At 37.1% G+C, this 8,644-nt stretch overlaps 1 long non-coding RNA gene across 1 annotated transcript; it reads right to left on the bottom strand.

Moving 5' to 3' along the window:
* Positions 1–685: 685 nt before the first annotated feature.
* Positions 686–7,624, bottom strand: LOC122879162. The gene is made up of 3 exons (XR_006378646.1): positions 7,488–7,624; positions 6,078–6,169; positions 686–1,596 (listed from the first exon to the last, which is right to left on the bottom strand). It is a non-coding gene; the product is annotated as an uncharacterized LOC122879162 (long non-coding RNA).
* Positions 7,625–8,644: the final 1,020 nt, after the last annotated feature.

Here is an 8,644-nt window from a genome sequence, read left to right as displayed (position 1 = left end):
AGTATTGCATAAATGGCAAAAAGACTACAGCCAGCTATATTGGTTTCTGTAATGCATAGCTTTTGATAATAAACATAGTTTAAATAGAAATTATTTAAATATGTTAAAATACAGAAGAGAAAGAGAAAAGGACTCAATCTCTCTTTAAAATACTCATCAAGCCAGTGTCAAAATACCACCAGGATGGTTACTGTGAGTAAATAAATAAATCAAATGGGAAATTTTATTTTTGGATGTTTTCTGGCAGAGCTTAAAAACTGTTAGATGGCAGCATCTGATACACTGAACATGCCAGAATGAAAGGATAATGGGTTCAAACCAAGGGCACAAAGACAGGCTTAGCCTTCAGTGGGCCATGTAGGTCACATCAGGGCCATAGCAGGCAAATACAGACACCATTCAATATGTTTGACATATAGAACACATTATGTGGATCTGACCAACAAATTATGAATGAATCCCCTACACATTCTACAGGACTCCATAATAAACATAATACAAAACATTTGAAAAAAATAATTAAACCTGCATATCAAATTCAAAGGAATTGAAGCCTTGACAAACTATTGGTTAATGGTGTAGAAAAAACTATGAATACATTAAGAGTTCATGCATGAAGGTTAAATGTTTTAATGAGTTCAGTCTCACAAAAGCAAAAAAGTGCATGTTTCATATACAAGGGAGAGTTTCAGTACTGTGATTAAAAGCTGCAAAAGCCTGTAAAACTGTTTAACAGATGTTTAGCAAATGTACTAACAAATAATGTATCATACATTAGTAAAACAAGAGTGCAGTCCAGTGCAACAATTTAACATTCATGAATAATTCAGTAACATTTGCTTAGTTATAATTCTGATTTATAAATCATTAGCAAAAACAATGATAACTTTTTAGGTTGACACATATTGTAATACTAATGAATTAGCAATGATCTACTAGCAAAATGTTACAGCAGTTATGATTAAACACATTTTATTATGTTCCACTTAGCACCAAGTATTTGTAATATAGGAACCAACCCTTACTTCATTCAACTTCTTCTCATAGTCATTGTTTTTAAAGCTGTGCAATTTTCAATATTCTCATATGATACTATTTCCAAGAATTCTACTTCAGTGTTTTGGTGTGACAGGCAAAGTGACATTAAAGAGGGAATCAAATGTCTTGGCACTTCCTTATGGGTTTGAATAACCAGCATTTCAAGACATTTCAGTCTTTAAACTGCTGTACAGATTGAGGTTGTATGATTCTCTGGACTCTTCAAGGTTTCTTGTCACACTGTCAAAAAGGTGTGCACATTTAACTTACTGATGAACAAATTCAAATCTATGTCGTGTTTCTACATCTACATCAACATATTAACAAACACTGATCATGTAGATTGCAAACCAGCCAATGTGGTATCAGTCAGGACACTTATCGCTTGTAGTCTGATGATATTGCTGTGTCTTTATCCATTGTATTGTAAAATATTAGGTGAATCCAGGACATCCATCCATCCATTTTCTGCCACTTATCTGGGGCTGGGTCGTGGTGGCAGCAAGTTAAGCAGGTAGTCCAGACTTCCCTCTCCCCAGCAACGTTTTCCAGCTCCTCCTAAGGGATCCAAAGGCATTGACAAGCCAGATGAGATGTATAATCTCTCCAGTTTGTTACCCTGGGGTTTACTACTAGAATCCAGACAGTAAAAATAATGTATTTCAAATAAGAAATACCTATTTTCAGTTTTAAAACCACTAATAAAGAGGAAAGAACAACATTTTTAAAAGGTATACCTAAAAAGTTAAACAATGGCAGTTATCTGACCAAGGCTTTGATTGTTATTTTTGGTAAAACAGTAGAGACATTTTAATAGATGTGACTAAATTCATGGTTTAAGTGTCAATCATCAACACTATCATTACCTTAATGATTGTAACACAAACGCTGTTTACCATGTCCAGGTCAGTTACAACCTAATGCTGTAAGCTGTCTCCAGCAAAGTTCCATTAAGTGATACTTTGATGTTAACATTAAATCCAATGACCCCCTTTAATGTGAATGGTTGTTATAGCAATGCTGATGAACTGCCCACTGTGAGTCAACACCCAACTCTTCACCTCTATGCAGCCTTCAGCTCATTGTTTATAGCTAATGCCAGCAAATCAATGGCTGTTACTATTAAATTTCACATGGTAACCTGTCCATGAAACCACTGAGAATTTAAATTTACCATGTGTAGATTATGACCACTTGTAGCGTTATGGAGCACCTTTTTTATACGTAGAGCCTCATTTTGTTTGTATGGGATGTGCATGATTCTGTCTCCTGGATGTGTAAATGGGCATTTATTTAAAAATTTGATAGGCTGATATACTTATTATGGCTCATCACTTTGATTTTGTTTATGAGTCTTTCTCCTTCTGGTGGTCAAAATTGATTAATTCAGCTTTAAGTGCACAATCCAGCAGTGATGAACTGCAACATTATGGGAACTAAATGCCTTAAAAAGTAAAACTATTACATCATTGTTGCATGGCAGTCTAATTTTTCCAACATTGTAACATGCTGGTGTAATTTAAGTGTGTGGCAGCAATTACGATTCTGTCTCTGTATACTGATCTTTGATCTTACAGTCCAAAAGAATTACCACAATATCAAAGAGACTTTACAGTCATTCGATAGAGTCCTCGTCTAGCAATCCCAAATTATAGCCCAGCAATTAATGGTCTTGTTCAAAAGAAAACACACTTGATATTTGCCATGCAGCCCAGCTTAGAACCCCGACTGTGAGGCTCCGGGTTTCATCTGATCGTGGTTTGACCTGTGTGATTCACTTATGATCAAAGCTTGGTGAGTGTTAACCTTTATTTGGGCTTCATCCTTACCAGGAAAGTTAATTCAAGGGACCCTTGTGTATATATTTGAAAAGGTCACAGTGTTTGTCCTCAGTTTCATTTGTCTTTATCAGATTACCATATCTTTATCTAAGATGTGGAGAATATGAGATACAAGCTCTGTGACTGCAAAACCTCATTTAGAAAGTGATGAATGTTGTTGTTGGTCAATAGTGATTCAAGATTTTGAGATGATACATGATTCAACATTATTACTTGGCCAATTCCAAGTTTTATTTTACAGTCAGATTTTTAAATAATGTATATAGTCCAAAATGCAGATGTTCCACTCAGCCACATTAAGCAGCTTACAATCGAAATCAAACAAACCTCTCCAGATCACTCACTCATTACTGTGTCATTCAGTGACACACAACAGAGGTACTCTTGATGTGCCTCTGTGTAATTGTCCACATTCACTTGATCTCATGGACAATTACTGTCCCAGCTGATAGCTCTGTGTGTGTGTGTGTGTGTGTGTCTGAATCTTGGTGTCAGTGCATACATTTGGGGTGATACAGATGCTGGCAGACGGTGTTCGTCATTCTCCATGTCACCATGTCACCATGGCATCTGCCGGCCCACTTTCCAGGCGCTGTGGTTCGATCAACAACAGCTGGTTATTACAGCAAAAGGACGAGAGCTAGCTCAACTCTTTAGGCTTCAACGGGCTCTGGGTGACGCCTCAGTGGTCTGAAGCCTGTGGCTTCACAACTAAAAAACGTATTTGAATTCTTTCTTTCATTTGTCCAAGAAAAAAAACATTGGCACTTTCTGTGGCTGACATTCTTCTTTTTTCTTAGGGCGAATGTAATATTCTGAAGATATGAGTCAAATAAATCTCAGTGTTATGGGGTTTACAGCGTCGGGACAATTCACATAGAATTTGATCAACTGAGAACCACATTTTCAGATATTTTTCTGTGTTATTTTCTACCTTTTTTGAATTTTGACATTTTTGTTCCTTAACAGAAAAACAGACACTCATGGGGCACTGCAATTATTTTGAAAAGATCCCTTGCCATTTGCACATGAATTTGCTTGCACTGCCAACAACACAACAATAAGCACTGCTTTGATACATTAATGACCATAAAGGAGGTTCCACCCATAAACTAAACTGATCTCTCAATAAGACTCACTAACGTCCAGACATTTGTCATTATGGGCAAATGATTAAAATGTGCTGAAAGTTACCTCCACAATCATTCATCACCTTGTATTAACAACAGATAGGCATTTCTCCTGGAGGCCTGGATTTCTGAAAACCACAGTGATTAATTTCCATACAAACAAGCTTAGAGCAGGAAATGCATTTTTGCCACATTTCACCCGATGGACAAGCAAATAATTTTTCTGACTTTTATTTTCAAAGTGATTAAATTAACCATGCACGCTTCCCCCTGCATGGTGTAATTTAAATTTTCGACATAGTAGACAGCCACATACGTCAAGCTGTCAAAATGTCATATATAACCTTCTGAGGAAATGTACAAAATCAAACGGACTGGGAGAGTTTACAGAACACTCAAGGGTGTCATCATTGGCTATTAGTTTAAAGCTTAACTGTATGATGGGTTTTAGAAAAACATCAGTTGGTAAACAATGGGATGGACTATTGTGAGACAAATCAATGTTTCTACCACAGGCTGCATGTGAAACTACAACCGTAGGTTGGTGGAATTTAAATAGGTCACCGTCAAAGCTCATAATTACTGCTAAAGGACACAAGCTAGGCAGATAAGATGCTAAACAAAGTGCTACAGATGACCCTTTGGCCGGCCATGCTCTGCATGCAAGAGCCCCCCTGATACAGACAATATAACACTTATCTGCACAAATGCAGATAAGGGGATTCCTATCCCCAAGAGAAACCTTTCTGTCACAAAAGACATGTATTTGTGTTGTGTTGCAGCAGTACAGTAGCTTGTGCTTAAATATGCAAACTATGCCAGGGAGTGGCAATATGGTGCAGCACTATAAATCACACTTGGTCATTGACAGAATAGCCATCAGGTATGTGCCATTATATTTTAGTTTAGTTTTGAACAGTTTCTTTCACGAAGGATCAATATCCCCCAAATTTTGCCGATGCAGGACAGAGATTTTGAAATGGCAGAGCCCTCCAGTGCAAGAATGTTTGTTCTGGGTGTTCACAAAGCTAAGGACAAACTGCAGCTCACAAAATAGTCTCGCCTGACACTAGCCTGTCGGTGATGATGTTTTAAGCTCTTAGAGAAAAGGCTTTTCTCAGAGATTTAGAAGGCACAGCGGGAAATGCAAATGCACCCAGACGATTTCTCTCTGTCAGACTTATGAAAAACTGTAGTTAATTTTATTTATCATACTTCTTATTCATGTGTCATAACATATAAATGTCTGACTTTGTAGATTCTGTGAAAAGCACTGTGGCTGAGGCGACTTTTCATAATTCTAACCTCACAAGTTTAAGGCAATAATACATTTCAAGGGCAATATTTGGAAACCGCAAAATGAGGCTGTAGAGAGCATAATTATATTTTAATTTCAATTTGGTTCTAAGAAAGTAAGCCAAAATTATGTGAGGGAAATAAATTGAATTAAATAATTATATTCAGTGTGGCAAATCTATGGCACTTGATGTCATACAGAAGATAACTACACTAATATTTATTGTGTTTCCATGTTTGGATATGTGCCAAGTGGATCTTTCTTTGTTTCCACATTCTAAGTATTTGTAATAATAGTACATCATTAGCGATGACTGTTTACATCTTATTCATTAGAAGACTGTAAATTATTCACATATTATTGTAAATAGATCATTACACTTATATAACCTGCTTAAGGGAACTAAAAAGTTAAATCCATAAAACAGTCGTTTCTGACACTCATGTAAATATAATTACTTATTTGTTTGATAAACATTTATTAAATAGTTGCACATGCTTCTTTTGTCATTTGTCTCTCTAAACATTTACTAATGAGTCAGAAATGTATTTGCCATTTTAAAGTTTCCATAAATAATAAACCTCAGATATTAATAGAGGCTGCAATAGATACAAAATATGTTTTATATTCAGCTTATATTCTAAAGTACAGTACTTGTGATAAAATGTGATTTCATACAGATCATAAATACACATGAAGCAAGAGAGAGATTTCGAAGGACTTGATGATTCCTCTCTCTCTTGCTCTCTGTGTGTGTGTTGTCATCCATACCTTTCAAGGTGAATCAAGATGGCTCCTATGTGTTTGGCTGTGATATCAGTGAGTCTGATATTGCTCCACTTGGTCTTTAGACTACGGTGGCCCTGAGGGTCACACAATGGCATTTCAGAAAACACAACAACATTTCACAAAACAACAACATTTCAGATTGCAGAAAAGGAGGGACAACACTTCTTGTTTGTGATTGGACAGAGTGTGTGGTTGAGCGAGTGAGAGAGAGCGAGCATACTTGGCAAGTGTTGGTGAATGTAGGCGGAGCAGAGGAAAAGGTTAGCAGTACGTTGTCAATCTGGCAGTAAATACAGTGTAGGTTAGTTTGTCAGTTATTAAATGCTGCAGCTTCTCAAGTTGCATCTGTTGTTTCCCAACTTATGGAAAAGTGAAAAACAGATCTAGGGTTTAGGTACATGTTGGCAGTGTTGGGCAGTAGCTGCATTACAAGTAGCACCGTTACTAGTTTAACTACATTTCTCAGTAGCGCGGTGGTAACGTCGCTGTTTACGGAATCAAATAGCTTTTCAGTAGCTTAGCTCTTTTATTGATCAAGTAGTGCGGTAGAATCCACACAAGCTAACGTGACATCTCCCCAAACATTTCAAGTAAACTTGAGCATTTCTGAAGCTCAAGCGCAGCGGAGCTTTCTGCTGCGGTCTGAAATAAAACTGCTAAGGATCAGTTACGCAAGCTTGAGTTTATACGTGATTTCCAAATGAGCTAACACAACCATCTCCAATGAAGCTAACCATCACAATTCAGGGCAGTCTAGCTACAATTTCTTTCTCGTGAAATAGTCATGAAATGTATTCTATAGGATTCAAGGACACGAATTTTCCTTTTTTTTGTGACGATCAGCATGACTTAATGTATTTCAATAGATATGCAACATCCGATTAGACTTGCAAAATAAAGCTTGCTGAGAAACATTCCAGGTGACGGTCACAGTTTGGTTAGGTTTAGGCACCAAAACTACTTGGTTAGGTTAAGGAAATTATCATGGTTTGGGTTAGAATAAATACTTCCTTAAAACAATCAACGGTGACTATTGGTTTCACATGGAAAACAAACCCCGGTCTCCCATGTGAAAGTCCTGTGTTTGACCCATTCATCCACCCCGAACTTTTTATACTACGTTCTAAGAAAGTCGTGCTAAGTGTCACGAAAAAAAATGGAAAATTTAAGTACACGATTCGACAGATAAAATTTTCACAAACTGCTTTGATACTGGGTTGGAATACAACAATCAAAACCAAATTCTGTGTTGTCATTTTGCCAGTGAGGACACATCAAATATATTATAGAGTACAGTGCCAGTTATAGAAGATGTTAATAAGAAGATGTTTATGTGTGAAAGGCCAACTTAGTGAAGAAATGTCATGAAACTGTCAAGTAGAGCATACTCACCTCCCATTCTCATCTGCTCAGACAGCCACAGTAATCGTCTCATTTGCCTTTTCACTGCCCTCTCCTAAATGTGCCCAAATCTGTAAATTGATTTGGAACCTTTTCGTTAGTAGCTGCTTTTCATTATCAGCCTCGGCGGTTCACACTGCTAAGAGACGCTGGCACATTATCTAAGCAAGTACCCACTTTCAACGTCTCCCCCATCCCTCCGCTAATCTGCTTATCAGCCACTGATAGCATGAGGTTGAATGGGCTGCACTAATGGCAGCTACTCAAATAATGGTCCCTTCTGAACAGTAACACTGAGCAATATGTTGCACTAAATGGAACATGTGCTATATATGCACCTACCTTAAGGATTCAAAATAACACTCACAAATAACGAATCAATGTCTTTATTTATTTTTTTTTTTTTTTTTGTGCTGGGCCTTAAAATGCAATATGTGATTTTTAAAAAACAGTGTAGTCTGTAAAATGTAAAGTAATAAACCTTGCCCTTTCATTTGGTGCACAATGAATTTTATGTGATCAGTGGGAGGCAAAAGCACAGAATGGCAAATATTAATATGCAGGTTGTCACTCTTCCTTGTGTTAGTGTGCTCACTGATACTGAACCAGCAGCCAGGAATATTACTTGAACATCATAGCCCAAAATAGACCTTTCTCACTATGCTGGCTATTATATTAATCAAATTAGACACACTGTAGTACAACAACATTGTTCTGCGACAGCATGGTGATATGATGATGACATATGTTGCGTCAAATTAAAGGCTAGTTAAGGAAGATGTGTAAGATTCAATAAATTATATAAACTTATATCAATAATATGTACTTCTAAATGCAAGTACAATATCTGAGACTTTCTTACCTAAGATAAGTACATTACCTAAGTTACATAACTAACGTAATGTAACTTAAAAGTTTAAATACATCAACGTTGAGTTTTGGTTTCACACAGGACACGAACCCCAGTCTCCTTGGTGAACGTCCTCTGTTTGTTTGTGCCATCCGTCCAACCTGCCACCTCCGTAAGCAGACTTTCTAGCTCTTCATACAACATTACCTGACTTCCTGGTTTGCTCCCGTCACTATTACGATGACCACCAGAGGTCGCATTCTACAATTAACTTAAACATGGGTCGTAATAAGCTGCT

The sequence above is a fragment of the Siniperca chuatsi genome, linkage group LG7 (assembly GCF_020085105.1).
Source record: "Siniperca chuatsi isolate FFG_IHB_CAS linkage group LG7, ASM2008510v1, whole genome shotgun sequence".
NCBI lineage: Eukaryota > Metazoa > Chordata > Actinopteri > Centrarchiformes > Sinipercidae > Siniperca > Siniperca chuatsi.
The sequence above is the reverse complement of the archived record's forward strand: the minus strand, read 5'-3'. Positions and strand labels throughout refer to the sequence as shown.